This window comes from Triticum aestivum, chromosome 5B, assembly GCF_018294505.1.
Source record: "Triticum aestivum cultivar Chinese Spring chromosome 5B, IWGSC CS RefSeq v2.1, whole genome shotgun sequence".
NCBI lineage: Eukaryota > Viridiplantae > Streptophyta > Magnoliopsida > Poales > Poaceae > Triticum > Triticum aestivum.
The window spans coordinates 82,388,791-82,402,566 of record NC_057807.1 but is presented as its reverse complement, the minus strand read 5'-3'; the positions used below and the strand labels follow the sequence as shown (position 1 = coordinate 82,402,566).

Sequence of the window (13,776 nt, the reverse complement as noted above, 5' to 3'; positions counted from 1 at the left end):
GAAACTCAGGTTAGGGCCGTTTCCAGGGTGGTTGATCTTTCAGCACTTGTTGTTCGCTCGTCAGGCATCTGCTTTGCTTTTCCTGCACTAATCGAGCAAAAGAAAGACATGTGAGACCGGGCTGGAAAATTCTAACACATGAGATGTAAACAGGCATCTCCCACGTTCCACTTAAGCACCCAGATCCATAAGTTGCCCAAAAAGACATGCTAGGGGTTGAGGCAACAGAGAGATGATTATAGGTGGGCTCGTTGAATCGTACCCAAAAGAAACCGAAAACCACAGATCAAGTATAGTTTTAAGAGTGCTGCTACACACACGACGGTTGTGGACGATCTCCGCACGATGAAGCACATCAACCCGTCCATGCGTCGATTCAAAGTGAACCTACACCGTTAAATACTCCATCGTGCGCAGTTCGTTCGGCTATTGTCGTCCACACAGCAGTTTCGTAGTTTTAACCGGCTAACCTGTTAAACTCCGTTTCTGCAAAAGCCATCTCCTCTTCTCCATCTGCTTTTCCACAGGGCAAGGGTTGGAGCGAGGGGCATTCTTAATGATGTCTGCCCACCATCAAGATCCGTTATGCCATCCCCTGTGATGAGGGCTGCTACCAGATGAGCATGCATTCATACGAGCATTAATAGCGTCTGGCCCACTCTTCTGATGTATAACGCGACGTATTCAAGTAGGTCCGTGATTAACGCGTCAGGTATTACAAATGGGCCTATATTAAGTAGCCATCTTGATGCGCAGCGGGACGTCTCAGATTACGGCATCGCGTGGCCGCATGTCCCAAAAATTCAGGTCCTTAATATCATGATGTAAATAGGTGATAACTAAAGATGGAAAAAAGTAATCAATGGATACAGTCAATATCATGATATGATCAATCGACAACTCAAGGCTGAGAAAAATTAAATCAAGAAATAGTTAAATCAACGGATGATTCACAGATGAGGTCGCTAACCAAAGGCTTGTGTAAAGATGCTAATGGCGTTGATAAGGTATTATGGAATTTCTAAGACTTGATTATGTACTGCAGATACTCACCCTAATGACTACTAAAATGGAATATATCACACACAAATATCAATGCCATTTAACCAACATTCAAAAGTGCAATCTTAACACCAAAATGTTTTCCTTAAAGCAGAGTGTATATTACAACTGTTATTGCCAATAAAAATAAATGCTGACAAAAACTATCATAAATCCAGGACATCCATCTGATTGCCTAGCTCAAGGGTTATATGCACCGAAGACGCTACAACAAAATCATCATTGGTCATGTACAAAATTATATGCTTAAATTTCTTCCAGCAGTGCCACCCATTAGTAGTGCCGTTAGCTTAAATTTCTTCCTCAATGGGCAATCAAGATTATGCTCCGTGGAATTTTGCATGGAATTCCTTATTATTTAAGTGAATATCAGCTCATAAAATAATCCAATGAACACACAAGCAAAAAAATGAAAGAAAAAATGCATAGTATATATATAAGCTATAAAAGACAATCATCTTGGTCAGCCCACATAATTGACATGACAGACATTGGAAGCTTTTAAGAAAATAGGTACATGCATAATAGGAGTCTTCTATCAACATCCCTTCTTAAAACGTATACATGCATCAGAAATACATGCTTCCACCCATCCACATCAGAACAGAAGGACAATATACAAACAAAAACACTGACAAAGGGGGGCTAACCTTGCTGATTGCTGCTGTGGGTTAGCATAGCTATGGAAGGCATTAGGTGCAGGGGCGTGCAGAATATGCAGTGGAGAAACCTGGACAAGTGGAGATGCTCAGATTTCTCGTCCGTTTAACACACTACAGCCTAGAGACTAAACATCGTGCAGGGGCGGTGGTCAATGCGAACGTCTCGTCAATGGAGTCATCCCGACGGTCGTGAACGCGAAGGAAGGGATCAAGAACGATCAGACAGTATAACTTCCTTTAGTCTGAACGGCAGATCATGATCGTTGAATCAGAACAAGATCAACACATCCTTGTATGTGCTAGGCTCCACCAGTGGCTTGCTACTGTCATTATCACTGCAACATGATGAAGATGAATATCTTGGTGAGGTCACAAATTCTGAGTATGGTTCTTTAGATATATCACTTCCAGGCTTCCAGCATCAGATCTTGTTATCCTTCTTCTCTTGTCAGGTCCAGAGCAAGGTGGTGGCTGGTGGGGTGTATGATGAGCTTGTGAAACTTGACGACACCCTAACACAATCTCCAGAATCATCACCATCGCTCTTTACACTCTCAGTGTCCAGTCCACGGTAGATGGGCTGTTTTGGAATGAACTATGTATTCAGATGTCCAGGAGTATCATAATAAAATAAATAATATCAGTTCTCAGGGTTTTTCTTTCCCTAGAGAGGTATTTCATTTCCGAAACATGATTGAATGAACACAAGCGTCAACCATAAGTATAAAATGCAAGTACTTACAGGATGATCTTGATTAGTATACTTCCGAGCTCCTTCACAAGAGGAGGTGTGTTGCATGCCATTTAAGGCAGGATAGGCGTCAGAGAAGAACTTCTATGTGACTGTAAATGCTGCAGCATGTAGTCGCAATTAACACATAGCACTCATGGAGGCATAATGTGAGGCACACTACACACAATTTTAAAATTTCCTTGGCCAGACACACCAAACAAGCCAGTTTGAAGTAGTTTGAACTCTTAACAAAAAAACACAGATGTTCTCATCATTCAGATTTTTGACTAATTGTTTGTCTGATTTGCAAATACTACCTCTGCATACAAGCCAAAAGAAAAATTACCTTAGCTGATGCGTATTGCACATTGAAAAGAAGGCAACAAAACTGTACAAAATGCTCCGGGCTGCATGGAAAATCTAAAACAAGAGCCAATGTAAGTTGCATAATATACTAATTGAAAAAATTAGTAGGCATGCAAACAAATTTATGTCACCTAGTACAGAAGATCTTTCCAGAGTGATCCCCAAATGGTAGTTTCAGATATAAGTGCAGGTGCTCTGGATGCAGAACCAACTTGATATAACGAACTTAATGTTGACCAGGTCTGTCTAAAATATCAACAATATCATCAAAGAAGTGTGCTACAAAACTTGCTAGTGCAGTGACAAGTCGGAAAGGTGCAGCTAGTATCTCTCCGACGAACCAAATTACAGGGTACAAGACTGAATTGGCTGCAGTAAATAAAATGCAAATAAAAATATTAGTAAGTCATTAGAATAATAATAAAATAAAGGGAAAAAGAAACAAATCATTTGGGAGACTATAGTAACCATACCAATATTAAATATTGTACTGAAGATGAACAAAAATGGCCAAATGATTACCACACTGCATGATGTCTCCATCGCTACCATTGCAGCTGAACTGAGATATGCAACTGTTTCTGCACACACGTTCCATAGTGGCAGGGTACATTCAAGAACCTCCAACAGTGGCCCCATAATTGGCTTTGTCAATACACTAAGAACACACTTAGTAGCATTGAACTCTCCCTTGTATGCTGAAGTAAAATGTACAAGAAATTGTATACCAGCACCCGAGTCCAATAGCATTGAACTCTGCCTTGTATGCTGAAGCTTATTGTTTGTGAGTGACTGAAAGTATTACCATCAGCACCGGAGTGTATCCAAGGGATGTGTATCTATTACACCTCAAATATAAAATTAGCTTCCATGCAAAAGAAAAACTTAGCTTAAACAAATTGTACTCTACAATACCTAATATTGTACTACTATTTTGAAGATCTCTGGAGCAGGTTTTTCATTTCTTGGTTGTGTGTCTAAGTGTATAGATTAATTAGATCAGACCACTCAACTATAATCAAATAAATTAGTGTAATCTGTGTGGTGGGAGAGAAGTACCACTCACCGAAGCATAGGAACGGCCTGGGTAATGATGTCCTTGACAACTACAAATCACAATGTCAAAGCACATCTGGGATCGCCGCATCTGCCTGATCACTAATTGAAGTGTGCTCTTCGCTGCAGCACACAGTGGCCACCAGGACGCGGAGGGCTATCTCCCCTATCTATATATTGTCATAACATTCAGATATGAAAATCCTTGAATGGCATAGACATGACCTCCAAGAGAACTATTGGAAAAGTCTTACTATACTCCTTATTTATGCATGTAAGCCAACACAAACATGAACACCACGTCCAGTGATCCCTCCATCAGCTCAAAAAGCCATTCCCTGTTTTTGACCTCTATTGGAAGCCCGCCCCATCCCAGCTGAGACTGAGCTGCTCGTCAGTGCTTGTCAATGGCGGCTCCATCTTTTTGGTGAATATAAATCTCCGTCTCCATCTTTTGGTGAATAGAAATCTCCATCTCCGCTTCCTCCAAAAAGCTCATCGTCTACCACCTATGCTTCTGCGATGATGGTCATTGTGCTGCATCAAGGAAAATGAAATAGTTGGATAAACTTTTAGGTACCAGCAGAAGCAGATTGAACTGGAAATCTTAAACATGCGATATGAAAAACAAAGTAAATATTCAACTTCTACAAAAGATATGACTAATCTAGTAAAGTAATTTGGAATGTCGGCTTAACTAACTCTTTACCATTAACTATATTGTGAAGAACCCAATTTTTTTACCATAAATAGAAACAAAAAAACTTTCAATGTATCAGATAAAGTAAACTGATAAATAACTCTTTCCCATCCGAAATTCCATAAGATCCAGATCCATTCATGTAAATAATGTGCCTATCACAAATTTGTCATCTATTATATGAATCAATGGTGCATGGTAGCAGATGTGCTGGAGAGAGGGCTGCTTTAGGGCGATCTTATTGGTTGTCAGCAGTCAACACCAACCTTAAAAAATAGTAATATCTATTATAGAGCAGTTAACAAAATGAACCACAAACTTCATGTATTTACGTGAATAGAATCATAATCAGCAGGGAACAGAATTATAGTAGACAGAAGCTTCAGACCCGATTGAAATCACAGACAGTTCAATTTTCTAAATTTGGTCTTCACAAGTACTCCCTCCGTCCCAAAATAAGTGTCTCAACTTTGTACTAACTTTAGTACAAAGTTATACTAAGCTTGAGACAGTTATTTTGGGACAGAGGGAGTATGAAAAAAGGAGAATGAATGTAGGCCTTTGTTTACACATGACATCAATCTGGCTTACAAAATTGGTCCACAGGAGACCGAGATGCTGGGTTAGAATGTTTTTAGATTGATTGTAGGGTGGATGCAGTAAAACATGACCATGACAAACACCATGACAGTGCTACTCGTACACTGAAATTTGGATAACACCAAAACTGAATACTTGGACAACAGAACACTGAAAATTGGACAACATATACACTGAATTTGCATATCAAGAAGATTGAATATTGGACATCAACAATATGAATCACTGTGCTACTCGTACGTCATCAACAAGACTGAATCAATGTCAAGGATGGCTGACCGGGAGGAGGGGATCTAAGTGGCCCATCGTATTGGCTTGCAGGTGCTTAAGGTGCACAAATATATAGGGCTTGAGGATGTATCCTCCTCTGCTGCGGAGAAAACTGTATATACGATTAAATTAGAGATTTAAAACATGAAGTAAGATGAGAAAATAATTACTTTCTCTTCCAATTGTTATGGGCAAATATATACCAAATTATCAATCCATGAAGTATGAATGAATCTGCAAATGTAAGTAGGAAGCATGTAATGTTCTGAGTTCTAAAAGTATGCCAACATTAGTGTAGATTATTTGCAGGTATAGTCGAATCCTATGGAATAGTGCCTTCAACTTTTACCCTCTCTTGACCAGTTTGTTTGAGACCAGTACTTCATTTTCAGTGTAGTCGATAATTTCTTGTGTTCCCATGTGAAATTCTGCTTGAAAATCCTCTAGTGTTGTTTGCAATCTGATCTCTTAGATAATAAGTTCTAGAGTATATATGCACACCTCAGAAATACCCATACTGTACATAGTTTTGAAGTGTATGTTTCAGTTATGATGTTCAATGTTTGCCTCTTCTTTTGCTTCAATCTACATATTATTTGTTTAAAATGCAAGAGTTTTAGACATTTGTAATGCTTGCTGACCCAACTCAAATTCATGGGCTCACCTCTGGAAAATTCTGCCTTTCCTGTGCTTTCTACCAACATATATTTAATTCAAGCACTTATTATTCAGTTTAGCGTAATAAACGGATTACTTGTCAATGGATGTATTCTTTCTTGACATCAGCATAGATTGGTTGTATTTGCTCCAGTCATTACTCGAGATAAATGATACATAACTTACGTTTTAAATTTTGCATGCAGAATCCATGCCTAAGACTGTGAGGTCCTACCCGCGCTGTTGTTGTTGTCGATCCTGCGTCCTTTGAGGTTAACTTGCGAGTTAAGGGCAGAACTGAATCCGAGGATAAAGAATTGAGTAATCTAGACATCAACTGAATTGAGAATTGCCACTGTTACCTGTTTTGGCGAGAGGACCATCAACTGAACTGTCGCCGTGTCGCCCTTCGCCGACGCGGCGGCGCGGGAGGCACGGCTGGAGCATGGACGGCGCAGCGGTCCAGGCGGCGCGGTGGCCAGCGCGGCTGCAGGAAGAGGCGGGCGAGGGGCAGGAAGAGGCGGGCGAGGGGTCTGCGCGGCGGCGCCCGGCGGTGCGGTGGCCGACGCGGCTGTAGGAAGAGGCGGGCGAGGGGTCCGCGCGGCGGCGCTCGGCGGTGCGGTGGCCGGCACGGCTGCAGGAAGAGGCGGGCGAGGGGCAGGAAGAGGCGGGCGAGGGGTCCGCGCGGCGGTGCCCGGCGGTGCGGTAGCCGGCGCGGCTGCAGGAAGAGGCGGGCGAGGGGCAGGAAGAGGCGGGCGAGGGGTCCGCGCGGCGGTGCGGTAGCCGGCGCGGCTGCAGGAAGAGGCGGGCGAGGGGCAGGAAGAGGCGGGCGAGGGGTAGGGCGGTGCCAAAAACTGCTGGCTGCGGGAGGGAAGCGACGTGGTCGGGATCGATGTTAATCCAATGGCAATGATCGGTAAATAATTAAGTAATGGCATTGGTGGATAATTAAAGCATAAAATACATTTAAGGGCTGTTTGGTTCTAATAAGTCAGCTGACTTATAAGTCAGGTGACTTAAAACCAGTGACTTATAAGTCATGTCTATTTGGTTGTCACCTGACTTATAAGTCACCTGACACACATTTTCACACCAATCAATATCATGCAGATGATGGGACCCACGCAAAAGGGGGTGACTTATAAGTTTTAAGTTGGGGTGGAGCAACTTATGACTTATAAATTGGGGTGACTTATAAGTCGGGTCTGTTTGGCAAAATAAGTCATTTTTTTTTACTTTTTGACTTATAAGTTGGTGACTTATTTGGAACCAAACAGGGCCTTAGTATGCTGGAGTGATGTAGACCATTAGATCGCAGGTTTTGATGGATATGATGATCTGGTTCTCCGTCCTCTCTCTCTTTTATAGTGGTAGTAGACTAGAACAATGTATGTGCGTTCTAATAGAATATACATATTTTAGTATGTTAGCTTGTGATTTACCTGTTCATAATAATACGATTGTGTAAATAAATGTTCATCAAATTTTGAGCATGAATTACCTTATGTTTTGATTAGAAGTTTGGTAAGTAATTAAAGTGCAATTGGTTCAGAAAACAAATAAATTAAGGCAATAAGAAAGTTACACAAAGAAATGGTGGGAAGAAAGATAAAATGAAAATTTTACGTTCCTTTTAAGTAGTAGAGATAGCACACAAGAAATGAGAAATGCTCAACGAAGTAACACTTACAAAGTGTTTGTTGCAAATGGGATGGGTGGAAACTGATTTTGTTTGGTTCACGAATGTAACGGTATGCAAGTACATTTTGCTAAAGAAAAAAGGTTATATGCAATTCCAGTATGATGTTTGGTTTAGAAAATACAATGCAAATGCACTGTCCCATGCCAAGCCAGTCGCGAGATGATGTTGTACGCAACACTATTTTAAGGTATCCAGGGCGCTACATGCGGCTTTCACAAGCAGCTTCTTCCCCTTGACGGCGCCGCTTCCCCTCTCGATTGCCTCCACGCCCGTCGCCGAGTCGAAACTTTGATGAATTATTCATTGGCTAGCGGAGTTCTCAGGATAATATCAAGAAAGATGACGAAGCTACATTTACACACGTACACATGCATATAGCAGTAGGGCCATAACACCAGCGAGAAGCTGAAGCGCCATGTAAGAGATACAACACATATTTTTGGCATAATTCCATTCACCCTTTAACTAAGTTCATTTAGACAATTTAATCCAAAAGTGCTATCGTGTCTATTAAAACTGACAACATGGGTTAAGTATCTCTAACATCATCTTCTCTACAAATTTTCTCAATACTCAAGTCTTTAAAGACTTTTTTTGTGCATGGTTATTCTTGGTTAGGACCACTTTCTTTTAAAAACATTCCCACAACAAGTCTTGCTTATCTAGATTAAGTAGAACTAATGCTACAAGATTATTTCAGCTACTAGAACAAAACTTTTGTTTTAACCATCAAGACTTACTCCCAATAGCACATATCACACGTACTACTACTACATTTATTCTAAGGCCAACTCCAACGCACGACCCCATCTGGTCCGAGTCTGTCCGTTTTGGCCCAAATGGACAGACACCACGGCCCAACGCGCAACCATATTCGTATAATTTGTCTGTTTCGCGTCCGGCCTGTCCCTTTTTCACAACAAACTTCCTCATCTGCGGGTCAGTTTGGTTCATGTCCACACCCATACATGCCTGCCCTGGATGATGCCTGGAATTGGCCTCGTCTCTGTTTGGTTCATGCCCTGTGAGAGAAGGCGTGGCTGCCCGACTAGTGTGATTAGCCTGGTGAAAATAAAAAAACAATGTAAAAAGCCCAGGCAAATTTTTTTCGAGAGTACGCCAAATTGGCGTACTATATTTTTATAGAAGGTAGAAGATAATTACAAGCAGTCGAGCAAGATGCGAACCTTCTGCTTGACAGACACCAACACCATCTCGAATACAAAGCTCACTCTCTCACGAAAGGATCTAAACCTCCTACACCTAATCCTACGAGCGCCCACTCCCTCATCTCCGAGAGCACAAGCGTCACCACTTGCTCGGGCGTCCTTTGATCGTGTACTCTCTTGAACACCCTCGCGTTTCTCTGTTTTCACAAAGTCCACGCCATGCCAATCACAAAGGAGTCAAAACCTCGACGAATTTTGCTGAAGAACCTCGTCCTCTGCTGGAACCACCACTCGGTAAATGTGGTGCTCTAGGTGGGCGGTGCAATGTCCAATTGCATTGTGTCAAAACAACGATGCCAAACCTCCCGCGCATAGACACATTTCACGAGAATGTGATCTATATTGTCCTGGTCCTGCAAGCAAGTGAAACAAACGGATGGCTCGTCCTGGAGCACGTGCCAAGCGCGCCTGTCAGATGTCCATAGTCAATACTGAACCGTGAGCGAAGCGAAGATCTAGCAACACAGCGGTGCCCAACTCCACCAGATGGCAAGTGCCGACGGCGAACGCACAAAACCCATGTCTTTGGTAGGTCGACTTTGCCGTGTAGACTCCGGACATGTCAGCAGGCCAGCTGAACTGATCAGGAAGAAGATCGTCCCGCGGCATCGTCGCGATGGCAAGGCACAAGTGTGCCACCTGCATATGCGCCAGGAAAGAGATGTCACCTTGCACATTTCGCGACCACGCATTATCCACCAAAGCTTGCCGAACGGTCCTAGCATTGCTCGCCCTGGTGCTAACCATCTCCAAGATCATAGGAGCGATCTCGCCGACCAGGCAAAGTCATTAGCCTATCCCAGGCGTCCCTTTTTTTCTGCCTGTCCGGTCTGTAGCATAGCCTGACACTAATTAAACACGACGGGAGTATTGTCTAAAAGAATATATTTTCTTGAAATTCAACTATTCCATTAATCAGAACAACCAACAGCCTCGCTGGTGATCAACGCTTGTACAAAGTCTGGCGCCCCATTCAGCCAAACGACCGAGGATGCACGGCTCATACCCGTACCAACTGCAGCTAGAGTGTCAGCTACTTGATTACAGCCCCTTGGGCAGTGGACAATTTCAAAACGAGCAAAGTTTAAACTAGCAAATTTTTTGATCTCCCTGAAGGTGACACTAAGTGCATCTTTGTCTTGTTTCTTTCCTCGGATTGCATTCATGAGCATCGTGGAATCAGTCTCCATTAGCACCAAGGACATGCCCAGTTCTTGAGCAGTTTGGAGGCCCCTTAGACATGACATGGCTTCAGTGTGCATCGGGTTCATGATATGGGGAAGGTTGCCTGCACCAGCACCAATTGCATTACCCCTGTGTGGTCCCTGATGACGAAATCCCATCCACCATTTGAGTTGTCAGTCCTCGCACTCCCGTCTACATTTATTTTCAGCGTGTCCTCGCTCGGGGGTGTCCAAGTCAGAGCTGCGTGTGTGTGCTTGTTTTGATGGGGAACGTAGTATTTCAAAAAAATTCCTACGAGCACGTAAAATCTATCTAGGAGAAGCATAGTAACGAGCGGGAAGAGTGTGTCCATGTACCCTCGTAGACCGAAAGCGGAAGCGTTTAGTAACGCGATTGGTGTAGTCGAACGTCTTCGCGATCCAACCAATCAAGTACCGAACGACGGCACCTCCGCGATCTGCACATGTTCAACTCGGTGACGTCCCTCGAACTCTTGATCCAGCTGAGGCCGAAGGAGAGTTCCGTCAGCACGACGGCGTGGTGACAGCGGTGATGAAGTTACCGACGCAGGGCTTCGCCTAAGCACTACGATGATATGACCGAGGTGTAAAACTGTGGAGGGGGGCACCGCACACGGCTAAGAGATTGTCTGTTGTGTCTTTGGGTGCCCACCTCACCACGTATATAAAGGAGGGAGGGAGGAGGAGGCTGGCCAGGAGGAGGTGCGCCCAAGGGGGGGGGAGTCCTACTCCAAGTAGGATTTGCCCCCTTCCTATTTCCACAAGGAGAAGGGGCGAAGGAGAGAGAGAAGGAAAGGGGGGCCGGCCCCTAGCTCTAGTCCAATTCGGTTTGGGCTAGGGGGGGAGGGGCGTGTCACACCTTGGCCTGCCTCCTCTCTTCCACCACTAGGCCCATGAGGCCCAATAACTTCCGGGGTGGGGGGTTTCGGTAACCCCCGGTACTCCAAAACTTATCCGAAACGACCTGAACCATTCCGGTGTCCGAATATAACCTTCCAATATATGAATCTTTATGTCTCGACCATTTCGAGACTCCTCGTCACGTCCGTGATCTCATCCGAGACTCCGAACAACCTTCGGTCATCAAATCACATAAACTCATAATACAAATCGTCATCGAACGTTAAGCGTGCGGACCCTACGGGTTTGAGAACTATGTAGACATGACCGAGACACATCTCCGGTCAATAACCAATAGCGAAACCTGGATGCTCATATTGGTTCCTACATATTTTACAAAGATCTTTATCGGTCAAACCGCATAAAAACATAAGTTGTTCCCTTTGTCATCGGTATGTTACTTGCCCGATATTCGAACGTCGGTAACATCATACCTAGTTCAATCTCGTTACCGGCAAGTCTCTTTACTCGTTCCGTAATGCAACATCCCGCAACTAACTCATTAGTCACATTGCTTGCAAGGCTTATCATGATGTGCATTACCGAGAGGGCCCAGAGATACCTCTCCGACAATCAGAGTGACAAATCCTAATCTCGATCTATGCCAACTCAACAAACACCATCGGAGACACCTATAGAGCATATTTATAATCACCCACTTATGTTGTGACGTTTGATAGCACACTAAGTGTTCCTCCGGTATTCGGGAGTTGCATAATCTCAGTCATAGGAACATGTATAAGTCATGAGAAAGCAATAGCAATAAACTAAATGATCACAGTGCTAAGCTAACGGATGGGTCTTGTCCATCATATCATTCTCTAATGATGTGATCTCGTTCATCAAATGACAACACATGTCTATGGCTAGGAAACTTAACCATCTTTGATTAATGAGCTAGTCTAGTAGATGCATACTAGGGACACTCTGTTTGTCTATGTATACACACATGTACTAAGTTTCCGATTAATACAATTCTAGCATAAATAACAACTTTATTATTGCCTCTAGGTCATATTTCCTTCAGTCTCCCACTTGCACTAGAGTCAATAATCTAGATTACATAGTAATGATTCTAACACCCATTGAGTCTTGGTGCTGATCATGTTTTGCTCGTGAGAGAGGCTTAGTCAACGGGTCTGCAACATTCAGATCTGTATGTATCTTGTAAATCTCTATGTCTCCCTCCTTGACTTGATCGCAGATGGAATTGAAGCGTCTCTTGATGTGCTTGGTTCTCTTGTGAAATCTGGATTCCTTTGCCAAGGCAATTGCACCAGTATTGTCACAAAAGATTTTCATTGGACCTAATGCACTAGGTATGACACCTAGATCAGATATGAACTCCTTCATCCAGACTTCTTCATTTGCTGCTTCCGAAGCAGCTATGTACTTCGCTTCACACGTAGATCCCGCCATGACGCTCTTCTTGGAACTGCACCAACTTACAGCTCCTCCATTCAATATAAATATGTATCCGGTTTGTGACTTAGAGTCATTCGGATCAGCGTCAAAGCTTGCATCAACGTAGTCCTTTTCAACTATTTCAGGATGTTCTTGACCGCTGTCTAGTGATCCACTCCTGGATTACTTTGGTACCTCCCTGCTAAACTGATAGCAAGGCACACATCAGGTCTGGTACACAACATTGCATACATGATAGAACCTAAGGCTTAAGCATAGGGAATGACTTTCATTTTCTCTATCTTATGTAGTGGTCGGGCATTGAGTCTGACTCAACTTCACACCTTGTAACACAGGCAAGAACCCTTTCTTTGCTTAATCCATTTTGAACTTCTTCAAAACTTTATCAAGGTATGTGCTTTGTGGAAGTCCAATTAAGCGTCTTGATCTATCTCTATAGATCTTTATGCCCAATATATAAGCAGCTTCACCGAGGTCTTTCATTGAAAAATTCTTATTCAAGTATCCTTTTATGCTATCCAGAAATTCAGTATCATTTCCGATCAACAATATGTCATCCACATATAATATTAGAAATGCTACAGAGCTCCCACTCACTTTCTTGTAAATACAAGCTTCTCCAAAAGTCTGTATAAAACCATATGCTTTGATCACACTATCGAAGCGTATATTCCAACTCCGAGATGCTTGCACCAGTCCATAAATGGATCGTTGGAGCTTACACACTTTGTTAGCACCTTTTGGATCGACAAAACCTTCTGGTTGCATCATATACAACTCTTCTTTAAGATATCCATTAAGGAATGCAATTTTGACATCCATTTGCCAAATTTCATAATCATAAAATGCGGCAATTGCTAACATGATTCGGACGGACTTAAGCATCGCTACAGGTGAGAATGTCTCATCGTAGTCAACTCCTTGAACTTGTCAAAAACCTTTCGCAACAAGTCGAGCTTTGTAGACAGTAACATTACCGTCAGCATCAGTCTTCTTCTTGAACATCCATTTATTCTCTATGGCTTGCCGATCATTGGGGAAGTCAACCAAAGTCCACACTTTGTTCTCATATATGGATCCCATCTCAGATTTCATGGCCTCAAGCCATTTCGCGGAATTTGGGCTCATCATCGCTTCCTCATAGTTCGTAGGTTCATCATGGTCAAGTAACATGACTTCTAGAACAGGATTATCGTACCACTCTGGTGC

The 13,776-nt window shown here is 43.0% G+C and overlaps 1 long non-coding RNA gene across 7 annotated transcripts; it reads right to left on the bottom strand.

The window, feature by feature from the left end:
• Positions 1-1,525: 1,525 nt before the first annotated feature.
• Positions 1,526-6,964, bottom strand: LOC123110526 (uncharacterized). Of its 7 annotated transcripts, XR_006453455.1 has the most exons (9): positions 6,469-6,964; positions 6,293-6,371; positions 5,459-5,561; positions 3,890-4,416; positions 3,297-3,662; positions 2,955-3,192; positions 2,804-2,877; positions 2,467-2,576; positions 1,526-2,304 (listed from the first exon to the last, which is right to left on the bottom strand). It is a non-coding gene; the product is annotated as an uncharacterized lncRNA (long non-coding RNA). The 7 variants fall into 7 exon arrangements; XR_006453451.1 differs by having other exon boundaries at positions 3,297-4,416; XR_006453453.1 differs by having other exon boundaries at positions 3,346-4,416.
• Positions 6,965-13,776: the final 6,812 nt, after the last annotated feature.